A 23,378-nucleotide genomic window follows, 5' to 3' on the forward strand; every position below is an offset into this window, starting at 1 on the left:
GCTGTAAGCTTTTCTGTAGCCAGGGTAGCACTGTGCAGCAGAGTGAGCCGGGGGAGGCTTTCTTGAAATGTGCCCCAAAAATGTGGCAAAATACCGTGGATTCGCCCTTTGTTTTCCAGTGGCAGGGGTGGTGGATGCATTGCACTTTGGGATGATGATGACTTCAAGCACCCACAAGCACTAGCCCCCCACTGGACCATTTGTCTGCTTGCCCCCCCCACAACCCCCGGGTGCCGTTTGGCTTCCATGCTAACGCTCAGCATACCACACCATTTGGAGGCTGGGTTGTGGGGATCATGCTGGACTTGTAGCAGGAGAGGCTGAGAAACTTCTGTTCTGCAATTCACATCCCTACAGAGCAATTCCCCCCTCACATGTGGTTGCCATGCGAATAGCAAGCTAGACCACACAACCAACTCCCTACTGCATGGCTAGCCTCCTCCCCACCACACCACATGATGGCAGTGCAGTGCGGACCAGGCTTGCAGACAGCAGCATGTCCTGGCCTGTGCAGGGTGAAGGATTCTGTCTGCAGAGGCTCACCAAGCACTAGGCGGGGGGGCACTGTTTGCTCCCCCAGCAGCAGCTATTTTATGGGACTGGGTGGCTCCTCACAGACAACATGAGCTGGGGAGCTTGGTCTTTGCTCCCCCAGAGGCAGATATTTTCCTTGCTTTTCAGTATAGGTAAGCACTATTTATGCATGTTTCAAGGACATCCAGAACCTTTACATAATCAGAGTTTCATAAAAATGAATTTCAGTTTCTCTATAAAATTTCTGGGTCTGGGGATACAATAGAAATGAATTCTGAATAACCAGGGTTTAGATATCAGGGATCTACTTGTAATTCAAACTAAACCTCTATTTTCACTATAGAAAGACTAAAAATGATTTCTATCTCCTGATTTAGGCAAAAGGAATTTTGAGATATTCAGTGTTTACCTGTTGTTCCGCATAATCTGTTGCCTTAATATGCTGTGATAGCGTAGGTGTAAAAAAGTGCTCCCAAAAATTCTTTCCATCTAACTTATTTAGCTCTGTGGGCATCATAAACTAACCACAATACACAAAAAATCTGAGGCATTATACCTCCTCCTCCTCCCCCCATCACCACTTTCTATGGAAGCTTAACCCACATATACCTTACCCCTACCCATACATAGCATATGGTCCCTAGTAATAACATCAAGTGGACTCTTCTGAGTGTTTTGACCTTCTGGTTGGGGGAAGGGCACTCCAAAATATTTAGTAATACGCAACCAAAATAGAAACAGAGAGCTTTAAGGTCAAATGTTAATATATAGAATCCTAGAATTCACGAGTCATATAAAGAATTAATCCATGAGAGGAATCCATGTCGAAAAAAGAAAATAAAGAGAATTTGGAATTTTTACTAGATGGCTGCCATAATTTTACCATCAAAGACTCAGAAGCTTCTGAAGCAATTAATTCAGATAAACACGGGATTAACTCTGGGGTTTTACAAATAGCTTCGATGGCTCAGGAAAGCCCAGTGTTGGGAACTCATGAATAAGGTAGATAGCTGAGCTGTACCAGATGGATGCATTTATGTACATAAAATCAGCTGTTTTACTGTGAATTCTGGAGATCTTAACCTTTTTTCTTGAGATAGGTAGGTAGACTGGCTGCTTGTTCAGTAAGGAATACTATTATTTATTTTAGATTAGTAAAGACCTAAGTAATAGAAATGTCTGATCTTGTTGATGAAATTAAAATGTATAGTCAAACCTTCTTTGCCTTCCCCTGCACAAATTATTCTTTCTAGGAGCACGTATCCCTGAATTAACAGATTTTTGGAGCATAAGCTCCCGTGGGCAAAGGCACACAGGTACGTGCATCTGATGAAGTGGGTCTTTGCCCACAAAAGCTTACGCTCCAAAAAATGTTGGTCTATAAAGTGCCACAGGACTTCTCATTGTTTTTGTGGATACAGACTAACACTTTCTTGAATGGGAGTTTTGAGTTTGTGAGTGGTTGCTGAGTCTGCGTATTTACCTAAATATATATGCCAGTCTCCTGCACTAACCTAAAATGTCTCTTTGTGACCACTGACCATTCTTCAGGACTTCTGAGATTATGGCTGTTTTGGGACAGAAGCAGAGTATGGGGCAGGTGATAACACCATATCTTGGCTGTAAATTTTCAAGAGAATATGTTATATTCTATACCTGTCAGCATCTTATTGCTCATAATCTATCCTTGAATCATAAAATGTATGCAGTCTTTATTTTTTAATTATTTTAAAAATTAATTTTTTAAAGCCATTAATTTTCCAGAAAGCAGTAAGCGTTGCTATTTCATTAGGCAAACAAGCACTCCACCACAGACATGGTAATTGTCATGGGTAGACAGGACTGATGTCGCCGTAGATCTCTACTTTGGGGTCATTAATTAATTGTCTTCAGTTTACACACTAGGCATCCTTGCTAACATTGTTAGCAACATCTGTTGGTATATTTACACATCAGGCAGCTGTGTGATGTGAAACCCATTGTTATTGTTAATGCAGAGTCCTCAATTTTTTTCTTTTTCAAGAAATTTTTCCTGTTGGTGCCTACAAGTTATTGACAGATGTGGAGGATAATATTGTATTACTCAGATGAAGGAAACTTTTACTTAAAAAGTTAGAATGAAGTTGATGACATTTAACTACAGTTATCCACTACTTAAACTCTGGACTAATTTTTCACGTTGTTTATTCTAAAAATCCTTTGTATTAAATTACAAGAGATCATCATTTTATAATCTTGCGAAATTTGTATTCCTCAAGTGGAGTTTCTCTAGACAGAAGAGATGCATTAATCAAATGACAAAAGACACAGATGTTTCAAAAACCAGCATAGCTTTATAATCATGGACACAATGGCAATGCATGAATGATAATCTTTAAAAAGTTAAATTCTGAATAAGCTGGCATGTGTTAGAGTAGTCCGTAGCTGACCAATACTTAAGACTGAAATTTCCCTACACGTGTGTTTGAAATGTATACAAGTAATATTTTCTTAATATTAATCCTTAATATAAACATTTATTACTCTCTGGCTGCGTCTACACGTGCACGCTACTTCGAAGTAGCGGCAGTAACTTCAAAATAGCGCCCGTCACGTCTACACGTGTTGGGCGCTATTTCGAAGTTGAAATCGACGTTAGGCGGCGAGACGTCGAAGTCGCTAACCCCATAAGCGGATGGGAATAGCGCCCTACTTCGATGTTCAACATCGAAGTAGGGACGTGTAGACGATCCGCGTCCTGCAACATCGAAATAGCGGGGTCCTCCATGGCGGCCATCAGCTGGGGGGTTGAGAGATACTCTCTCTCCAGCCCTTGCGGGGCTCTGTGGTCACAGTGGGCAGCAGCCCTTAGCCCAGGGCTTCTGGCTGCTGCTGCTGCAGCTGGGGGTCCGTGCTGCATATACAGGGTCTGCAACTAGTTGTTGGCTCTGTGTATCTTGCACTGTTTAATGAAAGTGTGTCTGGGAGGGGCCCTTTAAGGGAGCAGCTTGCTGTTGAGTCCGCCCCGTGACCCTGTCTGCAGCTGTGCCTGGCTCCCTTATTTCGATGTGTGCTACTTTGCCGTGTAGACATTCCCTCGTTGTGCCTATTTCGATGTTGGGCTGAGCAACGTCGAAGTTGAACATCGACGTTGCCAGCCCTGGAGGACGTGTAGACGTTATTCATCGAAATAGCCTATTTCGATGTCGCAACATCGAAATAAGCTATTTCGAAGTTGGGTGCACGTGTAGACGTAGCCTCTGTGTATGTGTGTGTGTGTTTGTGTGTGTGCACTAGCTCTTATATTTGGCTGAGAAGAGCCATTTATCCAACTTTGGTTACAAAATCAATACATCAAGAGCTGCAATGAATGTGAGAAAGTCCTCCCTGCAACAGTCCTTCCCTCACATCTCTATCCCCATGCACAACTGCCCCACCCCCACAGAGCACCCCCCCAGGCTCACAGCCACCCCACCCACTCATGCCACAGCTGCCTCCCATGCTACTGCACCTCTTTGCCCTCCCCTTCTTGTCTGCTCACCAGCACAGCATACATTAAAAATTCTGCATTAAAAAAAAAACATGTAAAACTTTAGAGCCTACAAGTCCACCCAGTCCTACTTCTTATTCAGTCAGTAAATCACTCAAAGGTTTTGTAGGACACTTGCTTCTTGTTTAATATGTCAGCTGAAGATGAGAAGAGGCATTCATATGGCACTGTCTTACCTTGTGTCACAAGATATTTATATTCTGGAAACAGTAAAGACACATGTGTTTTCCTACCTCAACCACCATTCCAGAGGACATTCATTCATGCTGATGGAGGGTTCTGCTCAGTAATGATCCAGAATAGTGTGGAACCAACACATGTTCATTTTTGTCATCTGAATCAGATACTACCAGCAGAATATTGGTTTTATCTTTTGGTGGTTTGAATTCTGCAGCTTTCCCTTTGCAGCGTTGCTCTTTTAAGATATCTGAAAGCATGAGCCACACCTCATCCCTCTCAGATTTTTGGAAGGCACTTCAGATTCTTATATCTTCGTTTGAATGCTACATTTACCTTTAGAAATCTCATACCAGTACCTTCGTTGCATTTTGCCAAATCTGCAGTGAAAACGTTTCTTAAAATGAACAGCACATATCACGTGATACTGCCATAACATGAAATATGTGACAGAGTGCAGGTAAAACAGACCAATGGGCACGCATTTATCCCCCAAAGAGTTCAGTCACAAATTTAATTAATGAATTATTTTCTTAATAAGTCTCACCAGCATGGAATCATATCATCTGCAAAGGGGGCTGAAGCACAAAAGGGCATATGAGTGTTTAGTATATATGGCACGTAAATAACTTGCAAAGCTGGCTATAAAAGTTCCATGCACACGTCTGTTTTCACTTTCAGATAACACTGTGAATAAAAAACATGCAGCATTATCTCCCATAAATGTAAACTTACTTATCTATATTGGCAGTTGTCTGAACAAGAAGTAGGACTGAGTTTTACATTCTTTTGGTTTTGATTGCAGTTATGTAACAAAAATCTGCATGTGTAAGTTCACTTTCATGATAAACATATTGCACTACAGTACTCACAGGATGTGAATCGAAAAATACTCTCACTTCAGTTTATTTTTACAGTGGTATTTGGCATAACGGGTGGTCTGAGTAGGAGAGGCAGACCCCACAGAGAATGGGTAGATATAGCAGATTGGTGTGGAGTTACTCTACAGAAACTAAGCCACTCCGCACTGGACAGGGAAAGATAGAAGAAAATAGTGAGAGAGGCATCAGACACCAACGGTCACTGAGCCCATGGTTGTTGATGATGATGATGATGATGATGATGATGATGATAGCAAATCAGTTCGGGATGGACAGATCTACAGTGGGGTCCATGGTGATGGAGGTGGTCCATGCAATCTCTTGGTGTCTCCTCAGGAACACTGTGACCCCCAGGAGATGTACAGGCAATAGTGGATGACTTTGCCACCCAGGGGTTTCCTAACTATGGTGGGGATGGCATACACATCCCCATCATGGACCCAACCCACTCAGTCTCAGAGTATATAAACCGAAAGGGGCACTGCTCAATTCTGTTGCAGGGGTTGATAGATCACAAAGGTCATTTTACCAACATCCAGGTTGGCTGGTCAGGAAGGGTTCACGAGGCACACATGTTCTGAAATTCTGGACTGTACAGAAAGCTCCTGGATGGGACTTTTTCCCCAATTGTAAAATCAAGATTGGTGATGTGGCGACATCTACTGTAATATTGGGCAACATTGCTTACTCTCTGCTCTCTTGCCTTATGAAGACCTACATAGGAGCCCTGTACCCCAGCAAGGAAAACTTCAATCACAGACTCAGCAGGTGCAGAGTGGTGGTGGAATGTGCCTTTGGCCAATTAAATGCAAGAGCAGATGTTTCTTGACACATTTGGACCTTTGTGAAGGTAATGTCCCCACCATAATCACAGAGTGTGCTATTTTGCACAACATATGTGTATCCAAGCGGGAGTGTTTCCCATCAATCTGGGATTCCAAAGCAGAGTCCATAGGCAGGGCCTACTCACAGCCACCTACACAACCATCCACCAGTAGACACACTGAGGCAGCAGCAATAAGGGATACTTTAAATAATAGCTTCATGAATTATCTGTAATGCACATGCTACCCCTGTATTTCTCTGATATAATACCAATAAATAATACTGTGTCTTCACGAATGAATGCTTCTACTTGGCGGGAGAGAGTTAAGCTGCAGTAAGTAGAATGCACGTTGTGAGCAGCTGTGCCCTCAGCCACTTCCACCAACTCACCTGGTCCTTCAGCTATGTATCTGCTGCAGATCAGGGAGTATCAGTAGCCAGCTGTGCCTTCAGCTCTCCCCCATCCCATCCAGTTCCCTTGGCTGTGCGTCTGCTACAGACCAGATAGTGTCAGTGGCCAGTTGTGCCTTCAGCCCCCCCGCCAACCCACCCAGTACTCTCAGCCATGCATCTGCTGTAGACTAGGGAGTATCAGTGAGCAGCTGTGCTTTCAGCACTCCCCTAACCCAGCCAGTTCCTTCAGCTGCACTTCTGCCGTGGTCCAGGGAGTATCAGTGGGCAGCTGTGCATTCAGACCTCCCTCAACCCCCTCTGTTCCCTCATCCGTTCATCTGCCACGGACCAGGGAGTATCAGCAGGCAGCTGTTCCTTCAGCCTTCCCCCAACCCGCCCAGTTTGATTTGTGTTCCCTGGCCCCAACTCCTGCATGCCACAAAATCACACCGAGCTCAAAGGAATGATTTAATTTTGTGGGGAGGAGAGGTTTAAGTGGATCGGAAAAGTAGCCTTCTCAAGCATGCTTGAATAGCCTTTCTCAGTGTTCTTTGGGGCTGGAGCGGCAGGGTGCCTACATTCAGGGACTATGATGACAATGGGTGGGCAACCTCTCCTCAGGGATTTCCAGCCAGCAGGTATTGGCTGCTGCACTGCTGGGCTGAGAGTCCCTTTGCAGCTGCAGCAGGAAGCACAGAACCCCCATTTGCTCTGTAACTGCCATTATGAGCTTTGCAATGGCCTCACTCTGCTTTGCCACTTGCTGCTGCTGGAAATCAAGTACTCTCTGGTTAAACTCTGCTTGACTCTGACATCACTCAGCTGTACTATGACGCCACGGAGAAGCACGCCTTGTAAGCTTGGTGTACTTTGCCTCAGTCTTTTCCATAGGAGAGGATCTTGTTTGCATTTTTTTCATTTATGGTTCTTCTCTGATATGCTGGGCATTGGCTCTGAAAAATGAAGGTCAAAATTAAGATACAATTCACATAATGTGCTTTGAAGTGCAATGAATGGGTCTCTTTGGCTATGTCTACACTAGCCCCAAACTTCGAAATGGCCACGCAAATGGCCATTTCGAAGTTTACTAATGAAGCGCTGAAATGCATATTCAGCGCTTCATTAGCATGCGGGCGGCCGCGGCGCTTTGAAATTGACATGCCTCGCCGCCGCGCGTCTTGTCCCGACAGGGCTCGTTTTCGAAAGGACCCCGCCTACTTTGAAGTCCCCTTATTCCCATCAGCTCATGGGAATAATGGGACTTCGAAGTAGGCGGGGTCCTTTCGAAAACGAGCCCTGTTGGGACGAGACGCACGGCGGCGAGGCGCGTCAATTTCGAAGTGCCGCGGCCACCCGCATGCTAATGAAGTGCTGAATATGCATTTCAGTGCTTCATTAGTAAACTTCGAAATGGCCATTTGCGTGGCCATTTCGAAGTTTGGGGCTAGTGTAGACATGGCCTTTGTCTAATATCAGTGAAAGTTTACTTTTCAAGGACATGCATGTGTTATTAAGAATGGGACAGTAAGCATGCATTTCACAATACATCTCTTTCTATCACTTATCCAGCACATTACTTTGTGGACATGGTAAGCTATAAGCAATTGTCCACTTTTTGGGAGAAGGAGAGGGTTGAAAAGCAGGGGAAGCCACCAGGTGTCCTGGCCAGGTGTCCTGGGGGTGTCATGTGGCAGGGAAAAAAAAAGGGGTTTTGGCCATTCCTGGAGCAATGTTCCACAATGACCGAGCCATGGGTAGGGGATGGTGGGGAAGGGTTCAATTACAGCCACATGGATGGCTGCATGGGGGGGGGGTCGCTATACAATAAAAGTAATGTACAGAAAAAAAAATAATGGAAAGAAAGGCTGGATGTGAAGGAACATAGGAGAGGAAAAGCCCAGCAGAACCCTGTAGCTGCGGGGCATGGAGAATTCCTGAAAACCGAAAACAAATGCTGCTTGGAAAGGGACATGGGATGGGAAACGCCTCGCAGAGCATGGCAGCTGCGTGATGCCAGGGAGTCCTGAAAAATCAAAAGAAATGCTGAGGGAAAGGGACATGGTGACAGAAAAGCTCCACTGAGCCTGCAAACTTCATTGGGGGCGGGGAAGGGGTGGGGAAGTACCCTCTGGCTGATGCAAATGTAAAGGGACAGGAAGCACATTAAAAAAAAAAACAGATGCAAATTCCCGGGCTTCTGCAGGTTGCCAAAGAAGACATCACCCTCCTAAAACTAACAAATATGGATAAAGAACAGATACTCCTGCTGTGTGAACAAAAGCCTGGACAATTTGCTAAAATGCTGTGTGGTGCCATGACACCAGATTGCTATCTGGTTGCCTGGCAAGGCAAGGTGTGCTACCATGGAAGCCACAAGTCAAGCCTGCCCAAGAACTTTGTGAAAAAAAAATACGAGGATGCCTGGATGAGATCTTCAAGGAGCTCTCCAAAAAGGAGAAGCGTTCCATGCCAAGAAACATTAACACACTGTTCTGCGGGGCACAGAACTATAGCTAGCAAACCTGTACCCATACACAGCCCTATAGCTATATACACACATACCCCCACTTCTAGCATGCAGAATAAATACTCATCTGAAGCACTTGCTCCAGGGGGCTTGGGGACTGGCATGGAGGGGATGGGTTCCAGGTCTATGATGAAGTACTCTGGGCTGTCTGGCACAATTTCCTCTCTCCCCTGATCATTGCCTTCTTCCTCCTCTCCACTGCCCTCTTCCTCAGGGCCACCCAGCTCCCCTGGGCTCACCCCAAACTCCATACCAGGGTCTCCACAAGTGTCGTAATTCAGGGCAGACTCTGTGGTACAGTCACTCCCCATAAGCATGTGCGGTTGTTAATAAAATTGGCAGGTCCATGGAGCCACCCCAAAAGCTGGTTGGCTTCCCAGACTTTTTGATAGGCCTGCCTGACTTCTTTCACCTTCACCCAGGATTGCATAACATCCCAGGCGTAACCTTGCACAGTCATCTGCTCATAGATTGCCATATTTCTCTTGGCCACCCAAAGTCTCTTCACCACCAACTGGGCTTCCCAAATCGCTATAAGATCCAGAATCTCTTGGTGGGTTCAAGCTGGTGCTCTCTTGCAAGCCTGAGAAGTGGTAGGCATATCACTACCTTGAGTGCTCATGATTGCAGTAAAGGGCTACCAAAGCAATTACTACCGATGGGGTGCAATGGTTACCAAAGCAGTGTGATGCAATGGGCAAAGGAATTTTTTCATAATGGGCGCTCTTTATATTTTTAGGGCTGGGCTGCTGAATTCCAATTCTAATTCTAATTCAATCAAAACTTCATGGGCTGCCTGTCACCTTCTTCCTGAACACCTGGATGTAAAGCAGCACATAACAAAGCAGCCATAGTTAAAGAGTCACCATGTAGCTTTGTGGGATGCATACAGGACACTTCTGAAAGCTAACAAATTCTTCTAATTAAGGACATGGTGCTTCCACACTAGCCTTGATTCGAGATTTTATATTCAAATTTGACGCTATGACCATTCCATAATATGGATACTTTGTAATCGGTATTACAGCTCAATAAATCGAGATAAAAGAATTAGCTGTGAAGACAGTCACATTTTAATATCAAGATAACACCTTGAAATTCCAACTGGCTGCATCTACACTACCGCTCCCTTTCGAAAGGGAGCATCCACACAGACAAACAGAGACTGAAGGTGCGATCCACTCTTTAGAAAGTCCTGGAGTGCAATTTTGAAAATGAGCATCCACACTATGCAGGGCGCTCTTTCAAAAGTACAGGCTCAGGAAGTCCCGCGGGCAGGGTCACATGGCGGATGAGCCCTTCTGGGACTGCAGCCTGCCATCTTCTTAAAGGGCCCCCCATCCCATATGTCAACCTGCACACGTCGAGGGCCAGCCACTGTCCCCAGGCTCGCACACTGAGGAGATCGGAGGAGGCACCCCAGGGCCCCATGGAACCCGAGCACCCCCCCATCCCCATCACGGCTGTGGCCAGCGCACTGGCTGTGGTTCTGGCCACCGTGCAGCAGCAGCTACGGGCCGCCAGCTGACTAGCCACCCTCCTGGAAGTCATCCTGAGGGCATGACATCCCCAGCCAGTCCCCCGGGGCATCTACCGACTGTGGAGCTTCCCCACAAGTAGCAACTGGTGGGACCAGCTGATGCTGGAGGACTGGGGTGATGACCGGTGGCTAGAGAACTTCCAGATGACTAAGGGAACGTTCCTAGAGCTGTGCCACTGGCTCGCCCCAGCCCTCCAGCACCAGGACACCTGCATGAGGCCAGTGCTCACGCTCCAGAAAAGGGTGGCCATCGCCCTGTGGAAACTGGCCACTCCAGACAGTCACTGATCCACCAGCCATTAGTTCAGGGTGGACAGGGCCACCACTGGGGCTGTCCTTAATGAGGTAAGCCATGCGCATGCAGGGGCCAGGGGATGGGCCCCACTCCAGCATGGGGCACCATCAAGGACCACAGGGCAGCCCCCCACTGGGGACGGGACAGGGACGGGGACAGGGGCTCCCGGGAGGCTTGCCCTGCAGGGGACAGGGATGGTTGGGCACACTACACCCCACCCCATGCTCATGAGCGCATCCTCCTCCCGCTCCCTGCAGGTCATCCGAGCCATCAACAGGGTCCTCCTGCGGCAGCTGGTGCATGTCAGAGACCTGGACAATGCCATCCGGGGCTTCGAAGAGTTGGGCTTCCCAAACTGCTTCAGGGCCCTGGACAGCACACACATCGGCATCCGGAACCCAGAGCACAGCGGTGGGGCTTTCATAAACTGTAAGGGCTACCACTCTGTGGTCCTGCAGGCACATATCAATGCCAACGGTCAGTTCCAGGACGTCTGTGTGGGCTGGTCCAGCCATGCCCATGATGCCAGGGTGTTCTGGAACTCGGGGCTGGGCTGCCACGTGGCCGAGAGGATGTTCATCCCCCAGTGGGAGCTGCCCACTGGGGACACCATAATGCCACCCTGCATCATGGCGGATGCGGTCTACCCCCTGTAAGCCTGGCTCATGAGGCCATACACAGGACACACACAGCCCAGCCAGGACGTTTTTAATGACCGGCTGAACTGGGCCTGCAACACAGTGGAGCGGGCTTTTGGCTGCTTGAAAGGGCGCTTCAGATGCCTCCTCACAAGGCCAATCAGCCCACAAGGAGGTGGGCCTCCCCGGTGTTCCGGCAGTGGTTGAGGCCTGCTGTGCCCTGCACAACCTTGTGGAGCCAAAGTATGAGCCATTTGTGCACAGGTGGGCCGTTGAGGCAGAGCGCTGGTATGAGCAGCCCTATGCCACCAGGCCCAGTGGAACAGGGTGTGGGTATGGGAGGTCCTGTGCCAGGCCTTTGAGTGGGGATCACAGTAACCACCCCACCCCCATGCGCACACACCCCACCCCGACGCACACACACACACACACACACACACACACCACCACCACCACCACCGCCACCACCACCACACATGCATAGGGGACCCAGATGGAACCATGAAATAAACACTTTTCCTAACTGCTACTACTGCTTTGCCGCCTATGTACAGGGAGGGGTATCACAGAAAGGGGGCTGCGGGGAACTATATACAGGAGGTATCACAGAAAGGGAGGCTGGGGAAAAATATATACAGGGGCATTGCTGGCCCCACATGGTCACCCTCCAGGCCCTGGGAGGGCAAAGGTCAGGGCGGAAGGCCCTATTCATTTATGGGAGTCGAGGGACGGGATCCCCGTCACCCACATCCGCCCCTTCCCCCCTGGGTTCGGGTGGTCCATCATGGCTGGGCTGGGCAGGTGGCACGGGGAGGTAGGGGCGCTGCTGGGGAGCGGCCCCTGTGGGCTCCCTGGAGTCAGCATGGGAGGTGTGGGGGGCAGGGAGAATGGTCTCACCCTGGCCAGCCCTGGCCATCAACATATGGGCCAGCTGCATAAGGGCAGACGGGGGCAGGTGAGTTGGGACAAGGGCAGAGAGGTCGGGCTCGTGGCGGGGGTTTGCTGCAGGGGGCGGGGTGGGCGGGAGCAGGAGGTGTTGGGGGTGGGGAGGCTGACTGGTGGATTGCGGAGGTGGTCAAAGTCGGGGGTGGGGAGGCTGACTGGGGGACAGGGGAGGTGGGCGGGCAGCTGGGTGATGGGGGATGAGGGATGGTGGGGTGGGGGCGGGGAGGTGGGGGCGGGTGCGGGAGTGGCTTGCGATGGGGTGGCAGCTGGGTCTAGGTGGTCCACGACGGCCCGTGTCAGGGCGTCCATGTTAGCCGCGACCTGGTCCCAGGCCTGCTGCTCCATGGCAAGCTACTCCTGCATCACACCAGTAAGGTCCCACAGAGCTGCAATGTTCCCCACCTCCTTGTCTCTGCCTGGTGGTGCCGGCGGATGGCCCGGCAGTGACCCTGCATGGTCCCTGCTCAAGATGCAGGCCGCTCCCCCTCGCCCTCTGTGGTGGGGCTGGTCTGGCCACTGGCTGCAGGAGCTGCAGAGACAGAAGGGGCGGGGAAATGGGCCATTAGTCCCAGGTGCAGGTCCCTGTGTCCTGACCCCCCCACAGGGTACATGTCCCTGGGTGCCCTACAGGGGTACTGGGAACGCGCCCCCCACACGCTGTTCCCCGCTCCCACCAAGTCTGGGCAGCCCCTGGTGCTGTCCCATCTATGTGGTGCTGAGTGCCGTGCATCATCCCCCTGAGAGCCCGGGGAGCATAGCTGTCCAGGGTCTACCTGCACCTGGACTGGTGGCCATGTGGGATCCCTGTGGCCACCCCGAGTGGGACCTGACACTCCCTCCCTGGGCACCAGGGAGGCCGGTGTGCACTCCACGTACCTATGGATCCCTCCGGGAAGGCAGGAGAGTTATGGTCGGACAGGGACTGGCTGGATGGCCCAGATGGGAGGTCGATGATGAGGGCCCCCTTGCTTGAGCCCTTGTCATTGCTGGTGGGGTCGAGTTGCCGTGCTGTCCACGGTCGTCTAGTGCTGGCTGATGATCCCAGGTGCTCCTCGCCCTCGGTCGCCATCTCTGGATCGGTGTCACCGACGGACGTGTCGAGGAAGATGGTGGGGGGGTCCAGCCTCCTTCGGCCCCAGGAGGCTGTGGAGCTCTTTGTAGTAGGGGCAGCTTGTGGGGGCTGCCCCCGACCGCCCGGCTGCGTCCTGGGCCCTGCAATACCCCTGCTGCAGTTCTTTGACCTTCGACTGGACCTGGTGCGGTGTGCGGGTGGGGTGGCCACGGCCAAGCAGCCCCTTTGCCAGCCACTCAAAGGCGACTGCATTGCAGTGATGGACCCCTGTTTGTTGGAGGACCTCCTCATCATCCCAGAGGGAGAGGAGGTCCTGGATCTCGGCCTCTGTCCAGGAGGGGGCTCAGCACTTTGGGGCCTGGCTCATCTCCTGGGACGACTCACCAGTGTCTTTGGAGGGCCCCTGGGGTGTGCGGGGGTCTGGGTGGCTGGCCATGGGTCCGGGTGGTGTGGGGGACTGGCTGGCTGTCACATTGGCTGGCAAGCTGGAGAGCAGCGTGTCCTCATTGCTGGCTGCATGCTCTCAGCTTCCTGCCTGAGGGTTTCTGGGAGCCTGCGTCCTCTTAAGTGTGGCCAGACGCTAGAACCATAGAGCTCCGTCTGTGCTGTGAGCGGTGCTGCCGCCTGCCAGCTGATCGCCGTCATGGAGGACTCCCTCTTTCAAATGAGCGGGCCGCAGAGTGTCTACACTTGCTCTCTTTTGAAATGATCTTTCGAAGGAGGGCGCTCTTCCCATCCTGGGAACGGAGGACCGACTTTGAAAGAACGCGGGAGTTCTTTCGCAGTTACTTTCTAAAGGGCGCGGGGGGGGGTGTGGACACCCCGTGGGTTCTGTCGAAAGAGCTCCGTCTTCCGATCCTAATTTTGAATGTACTTGCTAGTGTAGACACGGCCATTCAGCCTCTGAGTTCTAAGTACCTAATGCATTGATTCTGCATTTTAAAAATCTGCGGCAGCAAGTCTCAGAGTTTTGGCCTCCATCGTTGAATTCATGCTACAGTACTAAAAACAGCAGGGTAGATAATGCAGCTTCTACTGGAGGTTGGGCTCTGAAGCCTTCCTCCCTTCCTAGGCTTTAGATCCCAATCCTGATTGTCTACATAGCTGCAAGCCTAATCTCTAAACCCATGCTGTGAAACTAGCTGCAGTGGGTTTTACAATGCAGTTTATTGTATTATAAGTATTTAGGTGCTTTTGAAAATGTTGCCCCTGCTGTTCTACAGTCAGAATACATAGAAAAGCAAAACAATCATAACTGTGCTCTCTTTCCTTCTTCCCCTTTTTCAGGATTGACACACATATTCTGATATTAAAATATAGGCTACAGGATTGTTAGTTAAACTGAAAATATATTGTGAGACAAGTTAAGGCAACATATTGTTGCAAGGATTTACCAAAATACTCATGACTTGTTTCTGGCTTCCTGCCTTTGCAGATCAAGTAAAAAGACAGGGAGGGAGAGGTGTGGCAAAGATTTTGTAACTTCAGATACGCCTCACGCAAATGTGCTCCAGTTCCCAAAAGTAAATGAAGATCTCAAAAGATAAAGACTATGAATTTAAAATATTTTTCTCCATAGTGCATTCATAGTATTTTTCACTGAAGCAGGGACAGTTGGACTTCAGGAAGATAAACGGCAGTTTGTAGTATTCTCAGACCCACACATGGAGTGAACAAAGGGGTAATTGCCCCAGGACCTGGCAATTTCAAAGGGCTTGGGGTTCCTGGACCCCACCACCACTACTGCAGCAGTGGTGATGGCCAGAGCCTTGGGCCCTTTAAATCACCACCAGAGTGCTGGGCAGGGCAACCCCAGCAGCATGAAGGCTGGGGGTCAGGTGGTGCTGGCCTGACTGCAAAGAGGACTGTCTGCCCAGCCCCTCCCCTTCCACTCTAGACCCCTGCACCCACTTACCCAAGGACTCAGTAATTCTCTTGGCTCCGCTGGGTAATCTGTTTACAGTTATGGAATATGTTGGACTGGCAAGGAGAAAATATACAAAAAAATAGAAGAATGATTGATAGTACTAGAGGCTGTTTGGAATGTTCCTCTTCTCGAAGGCTACGTCTACACTGCATCACGATTTCAAAAGGCTCCCTTTCGAAATCCACTTTTTGAAAAAACACCTTTTGAAATTGCACATCCACACGCAAAATGCTGATCAAGGTCACAATCCACTCTTTCAAAAGATCAGCCCAACATTTCAAAAAGGAGCGTCTACATAGCCACGGCCACTTTTCGAAATAACGGGCCAGGAAACTCCGTGGATGGGGTCACATGGCTGGCAAGCCCTTCTGAGGGCTGCAGACAGCTGTTTCTTTAAAGGCCCCTTCCCAGCACTCTCCTCCTGCACATGCCCAGGGCTGCCAACAGCACAGCAGACCCTGTGCAGCAACCCGGCATTGTGTAGAAACATCATGCCTCCCAAGAAGCTCCCTGAGGAGGAGTTCATCCTTGCTGTGGGCAGCCTGCTGGCTGCACTGCTCGTGGCTGTCCTCCAGCAGAACTGGAGGGCCAACCACACAGACCCCCTCTTGCAGGCTGTCACAGAATCACAGAATCATAGGGCTGGAAGGGACTCAGGAAGTCATCTAGTCCAGCTCCCTGCTTCAAGCAGGATCAACCCCTACTAAGTCTGCCAAGAGTAATATCTGCGCCCCCTCACACTGTCGATCTGGCGATGCTTGGGCTATCCCACCAACAGTGAGTGGTAGGACCACCTCTTGCTGGGGGAATGGGATGATGACCGATGGCTACAAAACTTTCAGATGACTAAGCAGACCTTCCAGGAGCTGTGCCGCCAGCTCGCCTCAGCCCTCCAGCACCAGGACACCAGGATGCGGCCTGCAGTCCCTCTGCAGAAGAGGGTAGCAATAGCTATCTGGAAACTGGCCACCTTGGCCAGCCACCAGTCCATTGGCCACCAGCTTGTGGTGTGCAAGGCCACCGTTGAGGCCATCCCGATGGAGGTAAGCCAGGCTGAGGCCACACACCCACCATGGGGAGGAGGCAAGGAGCTACCGGTGAAGGGGGAGCCCTGCATGTATCCTGGGGGGGGGCCCTGCAAGGGTCCAGGGAGAGGAATCTGGGGAGGGTGGCCCTGCAGGGGACCAGGTACCACCTGGCCATGCATTCATAGACGTGTCTGCCTTCCACTCCATGCAAGTCGTCTGGGCGATAAACACCCTTCCCCTTTGCTGGATCATTGCTGTCGGGCACCTGGACATCACCCCCACTGGATTCAAAGAGCTGGGTTTTCCAAACTGTTTCAGCATGCTGAACAGGATGCACATTGCCATCTGGACCCCAGTGCGGGCACTTTTGTCAACAGAAAGGTGTACCAGTCCATGTTCCTCCAGGCCCTCATCAATGCAAACGGCCAATTCATGGATGTATGCATTGGCTGTTCAGGCGTGGCCCATGATGCCTGGGTGTTCAGGAACTCATAGCTGAGGTGCAGGATGCAGGAAAGAACCTACCTCCCCACATGGCAGCTCCTAGTGTGAAACCTCACCAGGCTCCACTGCATGGTGGCCAGCACCAGGTACTTGTGCACCCCTGCCCCCATCGCTCATGCGACCCTACACAGGCTGCATGGACCCCCCTCACAGGGCCTTTTTAATGCACACCTGAACCAGGCATGGAACGCCATGGAGTGGGCGTTCGGGCACCTAATGTCGATTTCAACATCGAAATAGCGCACAGTGCAGGTACACATGATGCGTGCTATTCCAACATTGTGCCAGCTACTTCAAAGTAGCTAGCTAGTGTAGACACACCCATAGTGAATGCTAGTGGGAAAGGGGTAGGGTTAGAAGTTGAAATAAAAAAAGAACAAGTTAAAAATCACTTAAAAAATTAGATGTCTGCAAGTCACCAGGGCCTGATGAAATGCACCCTAGAATACTCAAGGATCTGATGAAGGAGATATCTGAGCCATTAGCTATCATTTTTGGAAAATCATGGGAGACAGGAGAGATTCCAGAAGACTGGAAAAGGGCAAATATGGTGCCCATCTATAAAAAGGGGAATAATAACCACTCAGGGAACTACAGGCCAGTCAGCTTAACTTCTGTGCCAGGAAAGATAATGGATCAGGTAATTAAATAAATGATCTGCAAGCACTTGGAAGGTGGTAAGGTGATAGGAAACAGCCAGCATGGATTTGTAAAGAACAAATCACGTCAAACCAATCTGAAAGCTTTCTTTGATAGGATAACAAGCCTTGTGGACAGGGGAGAAGTGGTGGATGTGGTATACTTAGACTTTAGTAAAGCATTTGTTATGGTCTCACATTATATTCTTATCAACAAACTAGGCAGATACAACTTAGATGAGGCTACTATAAAGTGGGTGCATAACTGGCTAGATAACCATACTCAGAGAGTAGTTGTTAATGGTTCTCAATCGTGCTGGAAAATTATAACAAGTGGGGTTCCGCAGAGGTCTGTTTTAGGACCGGTTCTGTTCAATGTCTTCATCGATTTAGATATTGGCATAGAAAGTACACTTATTAAGTTTGCAGATGATACCAAGCTGGGAGGAGTTGCACCTGCTTTGAGAGACAGGGTCATAATTCAAGATGATCTGGATAAATTGGAGAAATGGACTGAGGTAAACCGGATGAAGTTTAATAAGGACAAATGCAAAGTGCTCCACGTGGGAAGGAACAATCACTGTCACACATACAGAATGGGAAGAGACTGTCTACGAATGAGTACAGAGGAAAGGTATCTAGGAGTTATAGTGGACCACAAGTTAAATATGAGTCCACAAAAAGTGCGATGCTGTTGCAAAAAAAGCAAACATGATTCTAGGATGCATTAACAGGTGTGTTGTGAGCGAGCCATGAGAAGTCATTCTTCCGCTCTACTCTGTGCTGATTAGGCCTCAGCTGGAGTATTGTGTCCAGTTCTGGGCACTGCAATTCAAGAAAGCTGTGGAGAAATTAGAGAGGGTCCAGAAAAGAGCAACAAGAATGATTAACGGTCTAGAGAATGTGACCTATGAAGAAAGGTGCAAGAATTGGGCTTGTTTAGTTTGGAAAAGAGAAGATTGAGGGGAGACACGATAGCGGTTTTCAGGTACCTAAAAGGGTGTCATAAGGAGGAGGGAGAAAGCTTGTTCTTTTTGGCCTCTGAGGATAGAACAAGAGGCAATGGACTTAAACTGCAGCAAGGGAGGTTTAGGTTGGACATTAGGAAAAAGTTCCTAACTGTCAGGGTGGTAAAACACTGAAATAAATGGCCAAGGGAGGTTGTGGAATCTCCATCACTGGAGATATTTAAGAACAGGTTAGATAGATGTCTATCAGGGATGGTTTAGACAGTACTTGGTCCTGCCATGAGGGCCAGGGGCTGGACTCAATGGCCTCTCAAGGTCCCTTCCAGTCCTAGTATTCTATGATTCTATGAATATGACATAAAACAGTGGCTTCTTTTTCTGGACAAAGAGGAGAAGGTATTTTTAAAGTAAATTTTCAGTGATGGTTCTGTATTTCTAATACCTTATTTAAAATCCTGTTTATACTTCTTCCTTTGTGTTCTGTTGCTAGGTGATCTGTTTAGTTTTGTGTATAACTCTGAATGGTGATACCTCAGTAAGTGACTGGCCATGTGATTACATTTATTGACCTCAAATACTGGCTTGCATATCTGTTGAAAAGAAAATTCAATTTCTTGTATGGCAAATGCTGGCTTTACCTTGTGTAGAGTGTGTGGTAATGCATATATTTTAACCTGTTCAATATTTCCCTAGGGAAGAAAAAACACTATTGTATAGCCATAGTCATCACTCAAGCCTAGACAGTTGGTATGTGGTGAGTATACACTGTGAACAATAGAAGAAAGTGTTCATTTCTCAGGTGCCTTTCTTTGGCAGGAGATATGCCAAAGATATCCTATTTCCTTATTTTCCCCTCCAGGACTGAAAAGTGCCATAATAACTGCTCGTAGATCAACTAAGGAACCTATCATCAAAAGCCAGAAATGCATGCAACTCATAACAAATTCAACTCAAACAGTAACAGAGAGAAAGCCGTGCTAGTCTATATACTATCAAAACAAAAAAGTACTCAAGTAGCACTTCAAAGACTAGCAAAATAATTTATTAGGTGAGCTTTGTGGGACAGACCCACTTCTTCAGACCATAGTCATACCAGAACAGACTCAATATTTAAGGCATAGAGAACCAAAAATAGTAATCAAGGTTGACAAATCAGAAAAAAATATTATCAAGGTGAGCAAATCAGAGAGCAGAGGGCAGGGGGTGGGGGGGGCAAGAATTAAATTAAGCCAAGTAAGCAAAAGAGCCCCTATAATGACCCAGAAAACTGTGCCTTAAATATTGAGTCTGTTCTGGTCTGGCTATGGTCTGAAGAAGTGGGTCTGTCCCATGAAAGCTCATCTAATAAATTATTTTGTTAGTCTTTAAAGTGCTACTTGGCTGCTTTTTTGTTTCAGCTCAAACAAGTTTGTCTCCAAAACTAAATTAATTATGAAGTGGGTAAAAGATCTATGGCAGAGATGTCACCGCCCTAACGACAACAATTATGTTGTTTCAAAAAATACACTGTTAATGTGAGTTCATATCAATGAAACGGAACATTTAATTATTTTCAGCATCTTAATGATACTGAACGCTTTCAGCTCACCTATATTTTAGTGCAATTTCTGCTGCTGAGTTTCTTTGGAGAGTTATTTAATGTTTGCGGAGTAGGCTATCATTTTCATTTTCAAGCAGGACTGTAGACTTTCATCATTCTGTTGGCTTCTAAGATTGCTTTTTGTTAAATTCATATTTGAAAGCACTTGCTCACACAGGTAACCAGATCCAAAGATGGACGGGATACCAAATGCATATCTTTTTATATTACCATAGGCATCCAGTAAAGAATTCAAAACTTCAAACTCAATTTGGTCTTGGTTTTTTTAAGATGAAACATTTCAGTCAATCTGTGTTGAAGTGCCTGGGAAGATTTCTGGCTTTCTAGATCTTGAGTTCACTCACCAAGCCTCTGAATATAGACATCCATATGTCCTTGTCCTCCAAATCAGCCAATTCCAGTTACAGTTCTGCTCCATCCACTCCTGTAAATGTTAAAAAGTTGAGTGCAGAAGGATCAGCTTCAAGGAGTTTCAATATAAATGACAAAGTTGACTTTTCCTTTCTAAATTCCTGAAATCACCAGTAAAGGCTTCTTGAGTTTTCAGTATCATATTTTTAGGTTCACAACATTAAGCTCATACTTTGCCAAAAACAATATTAGTTTTTGCTCATATGACAGCACCTCTTCCAAAAGCAAGAGAGCTGTGTTTCCCATTTCCTTGTACCTTTCTGGTAAGGCCATTTAAATGTGAGGTGATGTCCACCATGAAATGAAATTTCTTTAAGATCTGTCAGCTCTGCATATTCACAGCCCTTTTCCCACAGGAACACTTTCACTTCTTCCAGACAGGCTGAGAAACATGCAAGCATGTTTCCCCTGGAAAGCCACCTTGTACCTCATTGCACTGAAGAATGTAAGAACGTTGACAGTTGACCTCTGCAAGAAGTGTGCAGAAATGCTGATGATTCAAGCCTTTTGCCATTATTTTGTTCATGATCTACATTACCAGCATCATCACTTCTGTGATCTCTGGTGGAAATGTTTGTGCACAGAGTGCTGCAGTGGAATGATATCACATTTTGATCCAGCATTTTCTGCAACAGAGAAACAACCCCCTGATATTCACCTTTCATACTTGTTGCCCCATCAGTTGCAACTGAGATGATGTTGCTGATGTTTATTTCTTTCATTTTAGTCAGTTCATCACAGCTGAAGAAATATCTTCTCCCCTTGTTTGAACTTTGTGGCAGCAGTTTAATAAGCTCCTTGATCTGTTGAGAAGGACAACTTGTGCAACGTCATCAACATCACTCACAAGCAAGAGAGAAGCCCAGGGCTGAATTAATGTCCTTAATTTGCTGGCTCATGATATCTATGACCATTTTTAAAGTTCTATCCCGCACTGTCTTTCAGACAATGGCAGATTTCTAATGTTATAAACAATTTTATTTGTTTTTGATGTCACTGTACAGCTGCTCTGATACTTTGATAAAGCACTTTTTTATATATTTGCTATCCACAAATGACTTTCCTTGTTTCTTGAGTTGCCACAAAACTAGACACAGTTGTGCTACTTGATGATTTCATCCATTCTGTGAATGTGTTCTTACTTTGCTCTGCTTTGCACAGTGGCTCCTCCACGCCTTTTTTTCTGGCATCTCCAGCTGGATACTGTTCAGTAAAAGTGGGGTGTTTTTGAGAAAATGCTTCTGTGTGTGGCTAGCATAAGTCAGGGGCTGCTCTGGCACCATGGCTCACTGGTGAAGTTAAAGACCTACTCGAGCAGCTATGCTGTTCCTCATGGAAGTAGGCACACCTCACCATATGTAGGGAACAGGAGTCTGTGGGGTCCCATTAAGGGAGCATCTTGCCAGGGCTCCAGGATGGCAGTGGTGACCTGCAACCCTGTCCAATGGGGTTCCGGATGGCTGTTTTGCCAGTAGAACACCATGGCAGTGTGGCTGCTCTCTCTCTCAACAGAGCAGCTCGAAAGAGTGATCCACTTTGCAATCTGGACGCGATCTGCCAACAGAAGTTCTCTCTCTCTTTTTGGAGAGCAAACGTTTAATAAGTTCTGTTGACAAATCACTCTAATCTAGACATAGCCTATGAGTGATGAGAACCAATCCCTGAGGGACCTCATTTGGACCACCTGCTCAATGACAATTCCCTGTGTACAATTACATTCTCAGTTCTATAAGTTAGCCAGGTTTAAATCCATCCCATGTTAATTTAATATTGTTCAACCTTTTTAAATCAAAAGATATGGTAGCAAGTCAAACAGCTTAGAGATCATAGAGAATCATAGAATCACAGGGCTGGAAGAGATCTCAGGAGGTCACCAAGCCAAGCCCCCTGCTTCAAGCAGGAGCAACCCCAACTAAGTCATCCCCACCAAGACCTTGCCAAACCGGAACTTAAAAACTTTTATGGATGGAAATTCCACCACCTCTCTAGGCAATGCATTGCAGTGCCTCACCACCCTCCTCGTGAAGTAGTTTTTCCTAATATTCAACCTACTCCACTCCTTCTGTATCTTCAGACCATTGCTCCTTGTTCTGCTATCTGACACCACTAAGAACAGTTTATCACCCTCCTCTTTAGAGCTTTCCTTCAGGAAGTTGGAGGCTGCTATTAAATCACCCCTCAGCCTTCTGTTCTGTAAGCTAAACGAGCCCAAATCCCTCAGCCTCTGCACAAAGGTCATGTGCTCCAGCCCCTTAATCATTTCTGTTGCGCTCCACTGAACCTGCTTCAGCACATCCATATCCTTTTCATACTGGGCAGGGCAGGTGTTAACTGGACACAATATTCCAGATAGGGCATCACCAGCGCCAAAGAGAGGGGAACAACCACTTCTCTAGATCTGCTCAAAATGCTCCTCCTAATGCACCCTAATATGCCATTAGCCTTCTTGGCTACAAGGGCATACTGTTTAATCATATCCAGCCTTTCATCCACCATAACCCCTAGGTCTCTTTCTGCTATACCACTGCTTAGCCAGGTGGTCCCCAGCCTGTAACAATGCTTGGGATTCTTCCTTCCCAAGTGCAGGACTCTACACTTCTCATTTTTGAACAGTATCAGATTTCTTTTGGCCCAATCCTTCAATTTATCCAGGTCACTGTGGATCCTATCTCTACCCTCCAATGTAGCTACCTTTAGCATCATCTGCAAATTTAGTGTCATCTGCAAATTTGCTGAGGGTGCAATCCAGTCCCTCATCCAGTTCATTAATAAAGATATTGAGCAACACCAGCCCCAGAACCGTGCCTTAGGGCACTCTACTTAAAACTGACCACCATCCAGATATTGAGCTATTGACCACTATCCGTCGGGCCTGACTGTCAAGGCAGCTTTCTATCCATCTTACAGTCCATGTATCCAATATCTATTTTGTCAGCACTATTGTCT

At 47.8% G+C, this 23,378-nt stretch overlaps 1 long non-coding RNA gene across 1 annotated transcript; it reads right to left on the reverse strand.

Annotated features, from left to right (window-relative positions):
• Positions 1-7,207: 7,207 nt before the first annotated feature.
• On the reverse strand, positions 7,208-13,184 carry LOC142015088 (uncharacterized). The gene is made up of 3 exons (XR_012646097.1): positions 13,161-13,184; positions 12,687-12,813; positions 7,208-7,292 (listed from the first exon to the last, which is right to left on the reverse strand). It is a non-coding gene; the product is annotated as an uncharacterized LOC142015088 (long non-coding RNA).
• Between the last annotated feature and the right edge of the window lie 10,194 nt (positions 13,185-23,378).

The sequence above is a fragment of the Carettochelys insculpta genome, chromosome 6 (genome assembly GCF_033958435.1).
Source record: "Carettochelys insculpta isolate YL-2023 chromosome 6, ASM3395843v1, whole genome shotgun sequence".
Lineage (NCBI taxonomy): Eukaryota > Metazoa > Chordata > Testudines > Carettochelyidae > Carettochelys > Carettochelys insculpta.